The following is a 17,966-nucleotide window of genomic DNA, read 5'->3' as shown; positions in this document are numbered from 1 at the left end:
GTGAGGAAAGAACAATTTCTCGACCACACTATGATGCAAACATCGAATGAGTGAGTGACATATTTCCTTTAGTGTTATTTAACTGATGCATACAGGTATGTGTGATGTAATTTAATTGATATAACTTACACATGCTTGAACCTGAAGGGAAAAAAAATCTGTGTATAATGCTAGAATACAAATAGCGAAAGAGTAAGTAAGATATTCTGTTCAGTGTTATTAACTGCTGCATATGTTTTAATTTTGATTCCATATAACTTGTTTTTAATTATAAGAGAAAGAAAAATAATTCAATATTAAACACATATTTACAGTATAACAAAAGTATTTTAAGAAACAACCTGATAAAAATACATTAGTAATTAAAAATATTTAATTTGTGTACAGGCTGAATTGAAATTAAGATCTGGTGGTGTATTTAATTATGGCAAAGCACACTAGGGCTATCTGCGTAATAGGTGTGATGCCTTCGTGGAGGACTTTCTCAGGGAAACTGGCTCGTATACACGTTACGCATGAGGAAAACCACGAAAACACCCACGCAGCCAGCCCGTTCGCGGAATTCGAACCTCGGACCGAACTACCAGTGTTCAGCGACTTTACCGCTCGGTCGCTGGTGGGCCGAAACTAAGATGTAGGGCAAGTTTATTATTATTATTATTGTGCGTATATGTGTAAGAAAATGTATTTTAATTGTTCCATTTTTAATGTATGGAAGGAAGAATAGGATGCCAATATCGAAGATTATTTACTATAGCAAATAATCACGTCAGGATAAATGTTATATAGAAATCTTAGGAGTGTAAGGGATTATAAGAGTACTTTTAGATTATACTGAAAATATACGCACTTCTGCTAAAATCTGAAGTGAATCAGTATGAAGTGACTTTTCACTTTAAAAAGAATGTGATAAGTATACTATTTAAAAGTATAATGACGGATATTAAGAAATTTGTAGAATTTTATGGTATTTAAATATGAATTAAGTCAAATCTTTTTATATATAATTTTTTGCTTGAGATATGTAATTTAAACTGAAAATCACGATCATATATTTCTCATGGAATGTCAAAGTTCATTTTTATTAAAAAAAAGTGCATGAGCAATGAAAGTAAATAGAATAATACTTTTTGATTATGTTTTTACCATGGTCTTAGCAGTTATGCCATCATGCGTTCTGTTCAACAAGATTTATTTGGTGCAAAAAATACTACGAAAAAATATTGAAAAATACCTTGTTTTACAATATTTATTTCCCTTAATTAACTTAAATATTGTTTTTCATTCTCTAATGCTTTCCTTTACGAAAAGAATTTAATGTTTACAATTATTTTCAGCATTCGTACGAATTCTATGCATAAAATAAACATTTTCTTTAACAAAATACTTAATCGGAAAGTATATACCCGGTATTTCCGGTGTATCTACCACATATAAAATGATCATTTTGCTTTAGTTTACATTTTTTCCATTACCAAAATCATGTAGCAGACGCGTCGGCCGATGCGTCTTGTCTCCCGGGTGACGTCACTACCAGCAACCAATGGCACGCTTTTTCCGTTCCTGGCCTAACCTTAGTATATTAAAGAACCTTGTCCTGACACGGCCATCGGCGTGATGAATCGGCGCAGGCGCAGTTGGCGATGACGCTTGGTCAGCAAAGGCACACGAGTGGGACGTTTGCTGCGTAGCCCCATATCCAACAGTGTCAACTGAACAGTGTGCTCCGATACTTTTCTACTTGGCCCTGCATTGTATTTGGCTGTCAGCTGAGCGACGGTCTGGCTCCGGTTTTCTTCACCATGCGAGACAGTTGTTAACTCCCTCTGAAGCCAGATGGCGCTGCCATCGTTACTGTTTACAAAAAGAATGTTTAATTACTTGGGAGTTGGCTTCAATGGCGAAGCAGAGTGATTGTGGGAGACTCAGCGTCTTCCAAAAATTAGTATAATAAAGATAAAGATATGTTACAGAGTAGTTTGTTAATTAGTTTAATTGAGAGTTACAGTCCATTTAGAAATCGCCGGATCATTTGAGTGGTCCAGTAGAGCCGCAGAGATATCAGCTAAATAAATAATCTAGTGTAAAACAGTGAGTTTGCCATTTTGTTTCAATGGAATTTGTGTTTGTGGATTATAGCCAGTTGCTGAAAGAAAGGGGTAAGTAAAAAACCCTTGAAACTCTATTCATTATTAACTGTTGCATTTAGTAAATTCTGAATTAAATTTGTGTGATAATTTGTTATTGATAAGTGTAGCGAAAATGGCTACGAAACTGAAAGATGTTCTCACTAAAAAGAGAACTCAAAAAACTATCTATCGAAGTTGCAAAAGAAACTTTGTGAGCCAGATTTAAGTGTTAGTGATTTAGAATTGTTAAAAACTAAATTTAACAATCTGCAAAATGAATTTGATATTATTTTTGATTCTATTATCAATTTAAGTAGTGAAGAAAATATCGAAAAAATCTTCAGTGAGCAAGATGAAATCAATAGTAGTATTATTGATATAGAATTTGAAATAAATAATAGATTGTCGAACGTTGTTAAAGAAAATAAAGTAGAAAATGCAGTAATTTCTGAAAATACTGTTGTGCGTTTACCCAAGATTTCATTACCAATATTTTCAGGAGAAATGCATTCTTGGCTTTCCTTTAAGGACATTTTTAAAGCGAGTATTGATCAAAACCCAAATTTATCAGATGCTGTAAAATTGCAATATTTGAAATCAGCACTGAAAGGAGATGCTTTTAGAATTATCCAAACGATAGCTATAACGGATAATAATTATAAGTTAGCGTGGTCTCTCCTTGAAGAAAGATACTCGAATCCTAGAGAACAAGTGTATGCTCATCTTAAAAGATTTATGAGTATTCCCGTTATTCAAAACGAGTCAGCTTCTGCGATTCTAAATTTAATTGATATTACAAGTGAAGTTGTAAGATCGTTAGAATGTTTAGAACAAAAGTTAGATGGGGTTTCATCCGCTATATTTGCCTTTATTCTTAGCCAGAAACTTGATCAGAATACTAAGTTATGGTGGGAAAGGAATTTAAAGAAAGAAAAAATACCGAACATTACAGAGGTATTAGAATTTCTAAAGGATCACGCGAGGACATTAAACGCTTCGAGAATTCCAGTAATGTGTAAATCAAAAGCTTCAGTAAGTCAATCAAAGTTTTCTTCAATGGTTTCATGTGTGACTGAAAAACGTGCTTTAATTTGTGAAGTGTGTAATGTGGAACATAAATTATTTAAATGCCCTAAATTTCAAAAATTCAGCTTAAAGGATAGAGTCGAGTATGTTAAAAAACACAACTTATGTTTCTGCTGTTTTGGAAATCATGGAGTGAGAAATTGCCCTTCAAATTACTCTTGTAGGCTATGCAGAAAAAAGCACAATTCGTTACTGTGTTATGAGCGAGAAAAAGTTTCGATTTCCCAAAATAGAGAGAGTTGCGAAATCGCCTCTCTGTCGGATCAAAAGTCAGACGCCAGTTCGTCTACAGAAGTAGCGAAACTGAACGCTCACGCAAAGCCATTTATAAATAAGGATAACGAGTGTTTTATGACAGCTAATGTAAATACAAATTTTAATGCAGTTAATAGAGTCCTACTATCGACAGCGATTGTTTATATTAAGGGAAATGAAGGAGAAATATTTCCAGCCAGAACATTGCTTCACAGTGGAAGTATGATTCATCTTTGTTCATCGGAATTAGCTGAGAAGCTTCATTTGCAGAGAGAAAATGTAAACCTATCAGTAGGATGTTTATCTGGGATTTCAAGAACGGTGAAGTCAAAAATAAGTGCGGTTATTTTAAATAAAGGAAACACATACAGTCGTAAACTAGATTTTTTCGTAATTCCGAAAATTACTCATTTGATGGCTTTTAGACAAATTGATGTCTGTAATATTGAGATTCCACAAGGAGTTACGTTAGCTGATCAAGACTTTCACAAACCGGGTAAAATTCAGTTACTTTTAGGATCTGAAATATTTTTCGATTTGATAAGATCCGGGCAAATTTATGTACCAAATACAAATTTAGTGTTACAAAACTCAGCTTTTGGGTATTTGGTAAGCGGTAGCATTGAAGATTTACCACATGAGAAACAATTAATGCATTGTGGGTTAATTTATGACAATGTCGAAGCACAGTTGAAGAAGTTTTTTGATTTGGAATCAATTGGTATCAGAGATGATCCCAATTCTTACGATGAAGATAAAGCATTAGAGATATTCAACAAAACTGTTAGTTTCAGAGATGGTCGTTATATTGTTAGTTTGCCTTGGAAGAAACGTTGGGAACATTTAGGCGACAATTTTGGTGTCGCAGAAAAAAGAATAAAAATCCTGATGAGAAAAATGCAGCATGATAATACATTATACCTGAAATATAGAGAAACTTTAGAAGAGTACCTAATTCAAGGGATAATAGAAAGAGTGTTAGATCCTACAAAACCAGTAAACAAGCCAGTTTTTTATATGCCGCATCAGGCAGTTTATAGAGAAGAAAGCATTACAACAAAAATGCGTATTGTATTTGATGCGAGCTCACATGAAATAGGTAGTCTGTCCCTGAATGATTGTTTGTGGCCAGGTATTAATCTGAATCAAAATATATTTCACTTGCTGATATATTTTAGACTTAATAGAGTTGCAATCTTAGGAGATATCGAAAAGGCATTTTTACAGATCGTGTTAGCTGAGAAAGATCGAGATGCAGTTAGATTTTTATTTGTTAAGAATATTGATACACCTTTGCAGAATACCGACGATCAGCTAGAAGTGTATAGATTTAAGCGTGTGCTCTTTGGTGTTAATTCCAGTCCTTTTTTGTTAGCGGCAACTATAAAGCTGCATATCCAAAAGTACAGAAATGTGTATCCTGATACCTTTCAAATTCTTGATACATGTATGTATGTTGATGATCTTGTTACAGGAGCAGATGATGTATCAGAAGCCTTAAAAACTTCAAGGGAAGCAAAGGAAATTATGCGTGGAGCTGGGATGAATCTACGCAAATGGGTGACGAATGATTATCATTTAGCTAAAAAATGGGAAGAAGAAAATTTTGATATTCATCCCCTAAGCTCAAATGAAAAGATACTGAAGGTATTAGGAATTCAATGGAACATTCAGGAAAATAGTGTGAGTATAGAGACTTCTTGTTTGACGAAAATTTCGAGGAGAAAGAAAAGTACTAAACGCTTCATCCTCCAAACAGCTGGAAAAATATATGATCCTCTTGGACTCATCGCAGCATTCACTGTTAGAATAAAACTTTTACTACAAAAGCTATGGTTACGTAAATTACCATGGGATGAAGAGCTTCCTTCTGATTTGAACGACGAGTGGTCTCAGTGGTGTAGCGAGCTTTCAGAACTTAGTAACATTAGTGTTCCAAGATTTGCTTTGGATTCATGTGATGAAAATATAGAGATCCATGTTTTTTCTAACGCAAGTCAAAGGTTGTATGGTGCAGCCGTTTACGTAAAGGTACAGAATCAAGAAAAAATTTCTGTGAATTTGCTGGCTTCCAAGAGCAGAGTTTCACCTGTCAAAAAAGTTTCCTTGCCTCGACTTGAATTGCTGGGTGCACTGATTGCTGCAAGATTGGGAACGGAAGTTAAAAAAGTTCTAGATCGTAAAGGTTCATCTAATATCTTTTTTTGGAGTGATTCTAAAGTTACACTGTATTGGATCAAAGGATCAAGCAGGAGATGGAAGTCTTTCGTTCAAAATCGCGTCGACGAGATTCAGAAGTTGACTAATCCAGATTCATGGTTTTATTGTTCAACCAAAGACAATCCAGCCGATCTTCTAACGCGTGGAGTTAGTGCCTCTTCTCTAGTGAACAATTCAAAGTGGTGGACCTGTGCAGAATTTTTTACAGAGCCGCATCTTCCCTACAAGTGCTTACAACCAATAGTTCCAGAGGTTGAGAACCTAACACCAAATGAAAGGGAGTCCTTTGTGCAAGAAAGCAAAAGTTCTAGTGACATTAATGACATTTCTGAGAGAACTATGTTGATTGACATGAACTCTAACGTTTTAGACGAACTCTTGAATATTAGTAACAATTATTATAGAATAATTAATGTTCTTTCTTATATTTTAAGGTTTATTTGTAATTGCAGGAAAGGTGAATCAAGAAAGGTAGGCCCTCTTCAACTAGAGGAGGTAAGAATAGCTGAGGAAATGCTTATTAAGCATGAGCAGAAGGTTCTATTTTGTAAAAAGGACATAACAGGTAACTTAAAAAATTTACATCCCTTTGTTGATCGTAAAGGAATAATTCGCGTTGGTGGCCGTCTTGAAAGAGCTTCTTTACCATTTTCTCAGAAATATCCTGCAATACTACCAAAAAATTCTAAGCTAAGTAAGATTTATTTTTCTAGTGTGCACAGAAGATTATTGCATCTTGGCCCCCAAGGATTATTGAATGCAGTACGTTTAAAATTTTGGCCATTAGGTGGTAGAGATTTGGCGCGAAAACCAGTACATCTTTGTGTGACATGCTTTAAATGCAAACCGATTTTGTCTTCACAGATTATGGGCAATTTGCCATACGAGAGAGTTAATAGATCACCCCCATTTAGTGTTTCAGGTTTGGATCTATGCGGTCCCTTTTATGTGATTTACAAGCATCAGACAAAGGGCGTGCTAAATAAAATTTACATTTGTGTATGTATATGTTTTGTGACACGAGCTATTCATCTTGAGCCTTTGTCAGATTTAACTTCTAGTGCTTTAATTGCCACTCTTAAGCGTTTCATGGCCAGACGTGGCAAATGTGCGAAAATATTCACTGATAATGCCCCTAATTTTGTAGGAGCAAATTCTCTGTTGAAGAAATTTTACAATGTAATTAATTTTCCTGATAAAACTTTGGCCTCATATTTCACGTCCGAAAGAATAGACTGGAACTTTATACCTCCCAAGTCCCCTTATTTCGGAGGGCTATGGGAAGCCGGTGTAAAGTCCGTAAAGTATCATTTAAAGAGAACGATAGGAAATTTGCGTTTTACATATGAGGAGTTTGAAACCATAATTGTGCAGGTAGAAGGAATACTAAATTCGAGACCTCTTACACCTATTTCCAATGATTTTGATTGTTATGACGTTTTGACCCCAGATCATTTTTTAATAGGGAGATCAATACAGACGATTCCGGAGCCAATGATAATAGACGTAAATGAAAATCGGTTAAGCCGGTGGCAGAGAACAACGAAAGTAGTTCAAATTATTTGGAAGAAATGGTCAAATGACTATTTAGGAACTCTGCAGCAGAGAAACAAGTGGATGATAGAGAAGGACAATATTTCTGTTGGTACTATGGTACTCGTCAAGGAGGATTATCTGCCAATTTGCAAATGGATATTAGGTCGGATTATTAAAGTCTATCATGGATCTGACAATAAAGTAAGAACTGTTAAAATCAAAACAAAATCAGGAGAATTAAAAAGAGCGATAACAAAGATCGCCGTTCTTCCGATAGAAAACTGAAATGATATTTTTGCATATGTATTGTATTGTTATAGTATTGTAATAGCTGTAGTTATAGTAATAGTATATTATGTTGTTTATAAGTATATTAACTTTGTTAAGAATGTTTGTATAATTTCTTGAAATTTTGTAATTTCAATCCGGGGGAGTGTTAAGTCCCTCTGAAGCCAGATGGCGCTGCCATCGTTACTGTTTACAAAAAGAATGTTTAATTACTTGGGAGTTGGCTTCAATGGCGAAGCAGAGTGATTGTGGGAGCCTCAGCGTTTTCCAAAAATTAGTATAATAAAGATAAAGATATGTTACAAAGTAGTTTGTAAATTAGTTTAATTGAGAGTTACAGTCCATTTAGAAATCGCCGGACCGACAGTCTCCGACGACCACTTTTTTCTTTGATAGCGTGTAGACGTCCAACACCATATTGTCTACTGCTGGTTTCACCGTCATTCATCCACTTTTCATATGTACTAACAACTGTAGATCGCGAACAACCCACGAATCGTGCAGTTTTGGAAATACTTGTTCCGAGCCTTCGAGCCATTATAATCTGCCCTCTGTCAAAGTCGCTTAGATCCGCAGCCTTTCCCTTCACACACAGAAGTAAGTGAAAGAATGATTCTTCAGACTTAGACTCTATAATTGACCGAGCTATTGCGAAGAGCAATGTTGCCGGTTCCAGAATTAAAGCCCAAGGGCACTTGACATAAATAAATCCGGACGTGGAGAAAATCTCAGATGAGAAAACGGAGACTCTCCAGCAGCAGTTAAGTACCACTTCCACCTGATCACGTGCCTTCCACGTCATCCAGGCGCTTTCATCGCAAAATGTAGGGCTGGTCATAATGTTTTGGCTCGTGAGTGTAGTTTCCATAGTTAATAAATTAGGGAAGCTATGTAGTATACTCGTTGAGCTCATAATCTGAAATTTTAGTGAGTTAGTTTCAGCTGCTTTTTTCCTTCAAGAAGAATTTCATTATTTTTATTCTTACATTACATTTTCTTTGCTAATATTTAATTCAACTAATGAAAAATGTTCTATTTGAAAGGCTGATCCTGAAAGGAAAGCTCTGTGCAACAGGGACGGCGGTTTTTTAAGCAAATAATGCATAATCGACAATTCTGTGCCAACCCTTAAAAATAATAACAACAGTGAAAGAGCAAGTTTAAACAGTAGACCAAAACCAACGGTGAAATATTGCTGTGAAATTAGCATTTTTATATTTATTTATATATTTTTATACTTATAAGACGTATATATTCCTTTTAATTATGAGGGATATTTATTACTTCCATTAAATCTAAGTGATGAGAAAGCAACATTCATTATTCACCCAGGAATAACAACTTTTGCTGAGAACTTTAAAACTGTATTCAGTTGCTAATGAATGTTGCTTGCTCAAATATTTCTAATTTATGTGGAACAGTATCCGTTGCGGCTCTACTCTTATATGCGCATTAAGATCAAAAAATGTGGCGATATGTGTTCTGCAAATGGCAAATGTGGATTTTGGCGCGATTGTGCGTTTGTATGGCAACCCTTTTGACGTTGAAAACTCTTTTACTGGAGTGGTTTAATTGGTCATTGGTTCGTGTCGTGCGTGTTTTGAAATGGCTTATGTTGCAATGAGAGACATGGTTGCAAAAGGGTCAGAGGGATTATTTTTAGCGGCTGTGCATGATAAAGGCTGATGCAGTATATTAAAGAGTGGATTGAGCTTTGTACAACTATTTTTTCGGATGGCTGGAAATCTTACAAGGATTTAGGAAAAGGAGATTTTAAACATTTATTTGTCAACCATAGTATGAATTTTGTGCGTAACGAGTCTGGCTGTCATGTAAATACCATAGAGAGTACGTGGCGCCATGTTAAAGCTACGTTCTGCTGTCCGAAGAAGCATCGATTATAGTAAGTGCATTTTATTTTATTTTTTTTATTTTGTAGAATGTTATGTTCATTGTTTTTTACTATAAATTTCTGTTGTTATTGTTGTTTTTTCAATTATTTGTAATTTATTTTAGTTATTTTAGTTTATTTTGTTGATTTGTGCACAATGCCTAGATTGTGGAGTTCGTAGATTTTTTTAAAGTTTAAACAGAATGCTGCGTACATTGTATTCTTTGAAATTTATTGTTGTTATGTTAATTTATTAAAGCGAGGTGTACCTAGTTCGTAGATTGCTTCGCTGGATAGATTGTGGAATTCGTAGATGTTTTTTAAGTTAAAACATATCGCTGTGTACATGGATTCTTGTTAAATATTTTTGGTTGGAAATTTCAGGTTTTTGCTATCTAAATTTTTTGTTTTTGTTTCGGGCTTTTAGCTTAAATTGTGTGTTCAAAACGGGTTTTTTGCATGTGCGAAAACCGCGTTTTTGGATACATTTTAGGCTTAAAGTTCGATATGTAGACAAAAACATATGGCACCGTAGAGTGTTTGGCGAGAAATTCGGCGTCCTGAGGCCCATAAAAGAGTAGTTCCTTCGTCGCACATAAATTATTAATACATAAATATTACACTTTGTAAATTAGTGCATTACTTATTTTCATCATAATTGGTTTTTACTTTTCCTTTAATTCTTAACAGTTTGGAACAATTTGATCTGTCGCAAGTTAATATTTACTTTCAGTATTACATTAGGTTCATATTCAGTTATGCCTGTTTAAACATTAGCTAGTACAAGTAATACAATTCTGAATAAACTGAAGACCGTACAAAATATTTTGTTTCGTCACATTATTAAGATATATTGAGACATTCATAACATCAGAATTTGGAAAGAATTTAAATCTCAGATGCTATTCACCTTCTTTCTTCGATCTTATTCACAAATTGCGAAAATTACTGTAACTCTTATAATAGCATTTTAATAACCTTTTAATTCTGATTAAAAGACTAATCATCTGTCATACTGACATGATGAGGAGAACAAACTGTAAAGGTTTTCTAGTTAAACGTACAGATAGGAATATATATGTATATAAATCGTTACACTATCAACTTTTAAAATCGAAGAAAAAGCTTAGAAATTGTTAGGATTCACTTACTAAAAACTCAAAACTTCTGCAATAAAGGAAACCCTAAGAAGTAATTGAACACATATTTTCGATAGTAATGGAATTTGTGCTTTGGAACGTATAGATAGACGCTTTTAACTCTTGCGGGAAGATGAATGGTATTGTGGGGATGTATGATCGCAAATAGAATGAGGTATCTTCTCTTTATTGTCGATGCTGTGAATATTTTTATTCATTTAGATGTGCTGAAGGAAAACTTCAAAGAAAGATTTATTAGGGTAGTTCGGGCTAGAAATGCAATAATTCAAGAAGATAACTACTCGAAACGAGCAACTCATAATATAAATGAGTATTCATCTCTGTCAAAAGCAACTACACACCGCTGTCCAGACCCAGATATGAATGTCATTGAAAAGTTGTAATATCGATTTGATTTGTCGCTTCATGTTTTATACTTTTTCGGTTAATCCGTGACACATATTTTATATTTATTTGAAGCATTTTGTGCATGAAGAATGCAACAAATAGTTTTAAAACGTCGACATATGATGGACATATATATTATTACAAATAACATATAACTAACTATGTAATAGCATCTTTTATAGACACAGTGAAAGAGAAAGATTTTCTACATTCTCAATTGTTTTAATCAAAACTCTCCAGTTACTCATTAAAATGTTTAATTTATTTAGTTCCAAGATTTTGTATTAAGCTTTATTAATGTGACAAAGGGAATCATCTGTTGCGTCTCTGAAACAGAAAAAAATATACAATCTTTTAAGTCTATCCCCATTATAAAAGCGGGCTAATTTCAGTTTTTCTTTGTACGATAAATCCAAAGAATCACTATCACAGTGATCCGTAGGCATATTTTTTAGCTGCATATCGTTGTCCCAGGAATCCACTATCCCAGTTGGAACAGAAAATCTGAAGTCCAAGTAAGGGTACTTACTGTCTATGTTCTAGCAGTATTTAAGTGCAAGTTCATTTTTTTTTTAAAGACAAGAATGAGTTTCTGTCCAGCAGTTTCTGATATGTAGCTTATCCCATAAAATGTCTTCTAGGACAAGACTACACAAGTATTTTTAAATTCTTTACTGATCAAAAGAAATTTATGCAACCTTTTCTTTTGTTAAGGGAAGGAAATTTTCAAAACTGAGTTTCTACCTTTCACTTCGATCTGCAGGATACATGAAAAAAAGAAGGAAATAGCTTTTTGACAGAAATTATTCGTAACTTATATCCAGTTAGTTTTTTTGTTTCAGAATCCTGTTGTTAATAAAGCACTAAAGATTTTTTCAAAGATACTTAACAGCCAGATTTAGGAATATATTCTGCTAGTTTGTAAATGTCTGCAAGCATAATTTATTAATTGTCCGATGGACTAGCTGCGTCATTTCATGCACATTTCATGAAATAATATACGAAGTCTAGCATTTCTTACAAGTATTCGTCTGGATACATGGAGTCTGGAACACGATAAATGGAGTTCGATACACATTTTCACAAATTATCTTCATGATGTAATTGTTTGGGAAAATTTAAACTTATGTATATTATAAATTACATGAAATATTTATATTACGGAAAATAAAAGGTCAAGTTAGGTTAGTAAATTAGGTATGGTAAAGTGCACGAGAGCTATCTACCTTACAAGATGGATGACTGACTAAACTTAACTAAGTGACTTAATAAATTAAACGAAGGGAGAACTTGCTAAACGCAATTGGCTCGTACCGAGGTTACACATGGGAAAACACGAAAAACATCCATGTAGGCAGCCTGTTCGCAAAGGCTCGAACCGAAGTTAAATGTATTCAGTGGTCTTAACAGTTTTCCATTTCCCGAAACTCATGGAGAAAAGCAACACAAATTTTAAAAAATCGTATAAATCTAATCGTATAATGCTAGTTTATCCCACTGTGCACAAAAATAAGACATTTGTGTTAATCAAAAATAATTTTGATCAAAACGTGTCAACATTCTTCAACATAGAAAGCTCCAGAAAATATAAGCATATTCTGCCTGCATTACTGGACACATCTGTGAGAAATAGAAAAATTCCTAGCCCACTGCTTATTTTCTGATGTTGTAGCGTAATGTTGCTGCTGTAGCATTTAGTGACAGGAAAAATCAGAAACCTCATTTGAGGATTTTTTTAACGTCAATACATCTAAGTGGTACGTATCTGTATGTATTTGTGAATATTTCTTCGAGTACGTTTTTGAATCTGTACACAACCCCATCCTGATATCTCGATAAAATCTGTGAAAGACTCTCAGTTTCTAATTAAATTGAAACGGAAGAATTTGTATTATTCATAGAATTCTTTTATATTAATAAGTTATCAAATGTAAAATTAATGCTCAGAATTCAGTTCTGTTGCAGACATACAATGAAGATCAACATTATTAATACGTTTCTATTTGCGTTTGAAAGTAAAGAACTCTGGTGAGTAAAGATTACCTGGTTATCAGGATACTGTTAGTTTATTTAGAGAGACTTTAAAATGTATTTATGCAGTATGTCAGAAATTATACTACACCTTGCAAATGGAATATTTATAAGACGAAGAAAAGCAGAAAAACTTCGCATTTAAAATGCAGCAGATCTAAGATTCCATGTTAGAGAAAGTCTCTCAACAATTTTCAAATTCCTAAAATACGTATTTTTTCTCAAAGCATCATTTATAGTTCAGATTACGCTTAAAACTTTAAATAGCAGCAATCAAAATATGCTTTCATTTTTAATGGCGATATAAATACCATCATAAGCTCTAAAGTGTATTCAAGAAAGAAGTTGTTATTTTAAGCTTCACTGCTTCGATAAAGGTATAAAACACGAATTTAAATTCAGATTTCTTTTAAATCCACAGGAAAAAGAAAACACTTTTTTTCTTTCAAGATATCGATTACAACTTTTTGTACCATTAGTTTTGCCAGAGCTAGAAGGACGTCATCTTGGAACTGTTAAGAATTAGGCGAAAAGAAAACATGGATCAGTTTGTGTGTGTTGCTTTTAACTTCAACACAATATTCTAGTTTTTAAGTTATTCAGTTTTCATTAAAAGTCATTTTGGTTTTTTGATTAAAATTAGTTTTGATCATTCATTAACATATGTTAATGTAATATTTTATTATTCTAATGAAAAATAACACATGATTTTAATGTGAACTGCTGTACGAATAGTTCTATTACAGCAATAAAAAGATTAATTTTAATTCCTGTAGTTTAAATATCCCAAAACGGTTTTGATTTTAAAGACTAAAGTATTCGTTTTCTGAAAATAAACATTACTTGACTAATAGTAGCAAAAATGTTAAAAAATAGGCTACACTGACTACAAATCGTTACTTCTAACTTGTCAGATAAATCAAAATCTGCATTATTTCCATAAAAATGCTTATGAAAACTTTATTTTTGCAACCATTGTTCGAAGATATATACTTGCAATTGCAATTTTTAAAGGACGCAAAAATCCATGTTTTCGTGTTTTTAACTTTACGAAATGAATGGTACAGAAGTTGCGAAATCTAACATTTTATACCATCCACCTGGTGTATATTTAGCAAAAGTTAAAAAAATCATTCCAAAACAAAAGGGGGGAACACACAAAATACTTGGTATATTCTATTGCATTGGAATAAGAAACTATTTAAATATTTAAATTACAGCATTTTCTTCTGTAATTGGCCTGGATATTATCCATTTTAAGATAAATATTCTCATCCGAAATAATTATGCTTATCAAGATTCGAATGGCCTTGACGGTATTTTTCAGCATCAGAAATTTTCTCATGTAAATGTTCTACATATGTATTGCTTCTTGGACGGAATTTGGCAAGGTATTCGGTTTAAAAGTAGTAATATAATTTAGACTATGGATAACTTCAAAACATTATCCTTTAATTTAATAGTTCTTTGCCTTCAAAGTTCCTAAAGAATTCCTAGATTATTGATCACTGATTTCACTCTTGTTATTAACGCTCTTTGTTCCCTTGTTGTAAAAGTGTTGTTAATGCTTTTTTGTGCCATGCTTTAGTACGTAATAATTTATTCTTTCTCTGTTTTCCCTTTTGCAGAAGAAGGAAAACAGCAATCTTTTCAGAAGTCTATAGAATAGAAACAGTTTTTAGACCACCCTGAGTTATTAATTCGTATTTTTCTTAGAGTATCTTTATGTGGGAAGATTTTACTTATTATTAATATTAACAACATAAATTAATATGCTGGATCGTGACTTGTTCTCCTTATGAAAAACTATAGCTTTCTTTAAAATAATATTTTGTCGAAAATTATAAAAATACAGTGCAAGCTTTGAAAATAAAATATTAAAAGTATTACATACAGGAATAAAAGAAAGATTTAAATTTTTAAGAAATTGTTTCATAAACTATCAAATGACGTTAGGAAGTGTACATTGCTGAAAAGAATGTAGGTGCTGAAAACATTTGGGTGATAATCTGACATTATCCTACACAAGAAACGAGTATATAGTTTTCTGCGGTTGCTTTTGCAAGGAACTTTACATTTTACTCAAAAACCCAACTGGTTTTTGAGTAGAATGTAATGCACTTTGTTCAATAACATATGTTATAATTGTAGTTAATTTATTTAAGTAAGGCCAAACAGATATTCGAAACCAAAATGTTATTAGTTTAATTAATATATAAAATCATAATTCTATTATCGTTTGTTCGAATGTTAGTTGCTTTGAAGTTAAGTACATTTATTCTCATTTTGAGAAATCTTAATTTCAGCTAAATTATTTTGCAATATAATTCATTAAATTTAATTAAAATATGCAACAAAGGACCTGCATTTTTGTATAGCTTTTCAACATATTTTCTTCAAGTTTTTCATGGCTGAAAGTGTTTATTCCGTTAAAGTTATTAAGAATAATCATTATCTAATTTCTCAGAAATGCGAGATGCCATTTTTAAGAAAAGGCAGAATGTTGGTCTTCTTTTTATATTCTCAGCGGCTTACTTTTCAATGATGCCTATTGTGAAAAAAAGGCAGAAGAAATTTAGTAGCATTTCTTGCCACCGTATGTGGTTAATTCATCTAGGGTTTTGCAAGCACTGCAGTGGTAGCAGGCAGTATGTGGTCAGCCGGCAGACATTACCAACAGTACAAAAAACTCAATATAATGGTATGTTGTTCTAAAATACGACTGATACTCTCGATTTCCATCTCAAACTGATCATAAAGATGCATTTAATAAAAATCTTATTCCCAACGCAAAGAAATGTAAAAGTAATTTTTCTTTCTCTCGGAAAAAGCAAAAAAAAAAAAAAAAAAAAAAAAAAAAAAAAAAAACCTTTCAAAATGAAACGTATTATGTATGCGTACAGAAGTAGTAAAATAACAGGGGGACCGGAACGTAATGTCGCTTTCTTACATTAAATTCAAACGAATACATTTTTAACAAGTTTTTATTTTTAATGAATAATATAATCACCCTCGTTATCAACAACCTTTTGCCATCTTATGTACAGATTTTTAATTTCGGACCGATAAAAATCAATTGACTTTTGAGTAAAATATCTCGAGAGGACATTTTGGACATCATCCAAATTTTCAAATCTTTTGCCACTAAGAAAATGTTGTAGAGATGCGAATAAATGGAAATCCAGTGCTGCGATATCGGCCGAGTATGGTGGGTGAGTATAGCAATACCTCCCACCCCAATTCATTAGTTTTTTCCAGTGTTCGTCTTGCACAGTGCGGTCTTGCATTGTCGTATTGCAGAAAGAAGCCTTTTCTGTTGAAAATTGATATTTTTCGATTAAAGATTGGTTCACTCCATCCAATTGTTCACAATAAAGGTCTGCACTAACAGTTTGTTCAGGTTTCAGCAATTGAAAATGAACAATTCCGCAAATACTCCATCAAACACCCAGAAGTATGTTTTCGGGATGTAAACCCTTTGTAACCCCTATTAAAACTGCCTTTTGAGTTTTGGATGATCCTGTAGGACTTATATTTTTTTTGTCTCCACTAATCAAACGCTCAAAAAACGGTTCTGTATGGTGCAGTTGAAGCAATACGTTGCATGTAATGGATAGGTTGGCTTTGTTCTTTTCGGACAGATTATGGGGGGCTCAAACGCCTGCTTTGCTTATTTTTCCATTTTGCTTTAAATGTTCTTGGATGGTCGACCAAGGTTGCTTAAGAGTGTTTGACATGGATTTGCTTCCACTTCTGACCTTAGCATGTTGTTGTCGACTTGCGCAGAAACGACATTACTTTCCGGTCCCCCTATTATTTGAGACTTATAATAAACCTTATAAGCGAGGAAACTACTTAAAGGAGTTTATACTAATTGCATTACATGAAAATTATCAAAACGTGTGAAAAAAATAAAATAAACCTATCAGATATACCCAACGTTTATAAAATAGAAAAGAAATGTTTGTCAAAATTGAAAATAAAAATAATATTTTTCTCTAGCGTATTCCAAAACACGCTAGACTATGAATATGCTAATGGTCGTGACAGGTTACGAGACGTTTTCGATGACAATCGAAAACAATTCGAATCTATCAAATTAAATCAGAATAAAAATGCAGATAACTAAAAAATGATCTCTTCGACAGTGGAATTAACTGAATAGAAAGACAAAACAGTAAAGGAATATCATTCAAACGAGAACACACTCGAATCCAGCAACACACCGTTATATAGAAAAAATAAGACACAGACAATCAAAGGATAACAATATACACTGATGTGCAAAAATTAAGGACGAAGTCAAAAAATTAGCATATCAGCTGAACGAAGAGGCAGAGAGGACAGAAAGACACATCAGGAGATTAAGTAAGGTGATGTACGGTAGCACATGCGCAGATATGCAGGTAGACGTAATGGGGGAGTGTCTGAGTAGTATAAAGCATGTTGTCGGTGTAAGATCAGTATTTCTGGCAAAGAGATTGCACGCCGTATAGCAGTTAAAATCACACCGAGTTGCTGCCTCAGCGAGAAATGGCGAATAATCAATCTGTTAGACGACATCTGGATGCTTTTACCCGAGGTCGAATCATTGGGAAGTTGGAGGAAGGCTGCAGTGTGACAAGTGTGGCTGCAGAGTTCGGAATTGCTCACAGCATCGTTTCACGACTTTGGAGACAATTTCAAACTACAGGAACAGCTATCCGGGGGTTTAGTAGTGGTCGTCCACGAGGAACCACACCCGCAAATGACCGGTATATTGCCTTACAGGCCAGAAGAAACAGGCGGCAGACAGCGGGAGAAATCGCTAGACACACGACACAGGCGACTGGACGACCGATATCGCGTTTTACCGTGGCCAGAAGACTGCACGGTGGTGGTCTGTTTGCACGACGCCCTGTACGGTGTGTACCTCTAACGCCTGCCCATCGGAGAAGGCGTTCTCTGTGGTGCCGGGAACACCGGAATTGGAGAGAGAATGAA

The sequence above is a fragment of the Stegodyphus dumicola genome, chromosome 9 (genome assembly GCF_044657685.1).
Source record: "Stegodyphus dumicola isolate Sdum_Otavi_A_Nest chromosome 9, ASM4465768v1".
In the NCBI taxonomy this organism is placed as follows: Eukaryota; Metazoa; Arthropoda; class Arachnida; order Araneae; family Eresidae; genus Stegodyphus; species Stegodyphus dumicola.
This window is presented reverse-complemented; position numbering follows the sequence as displayed.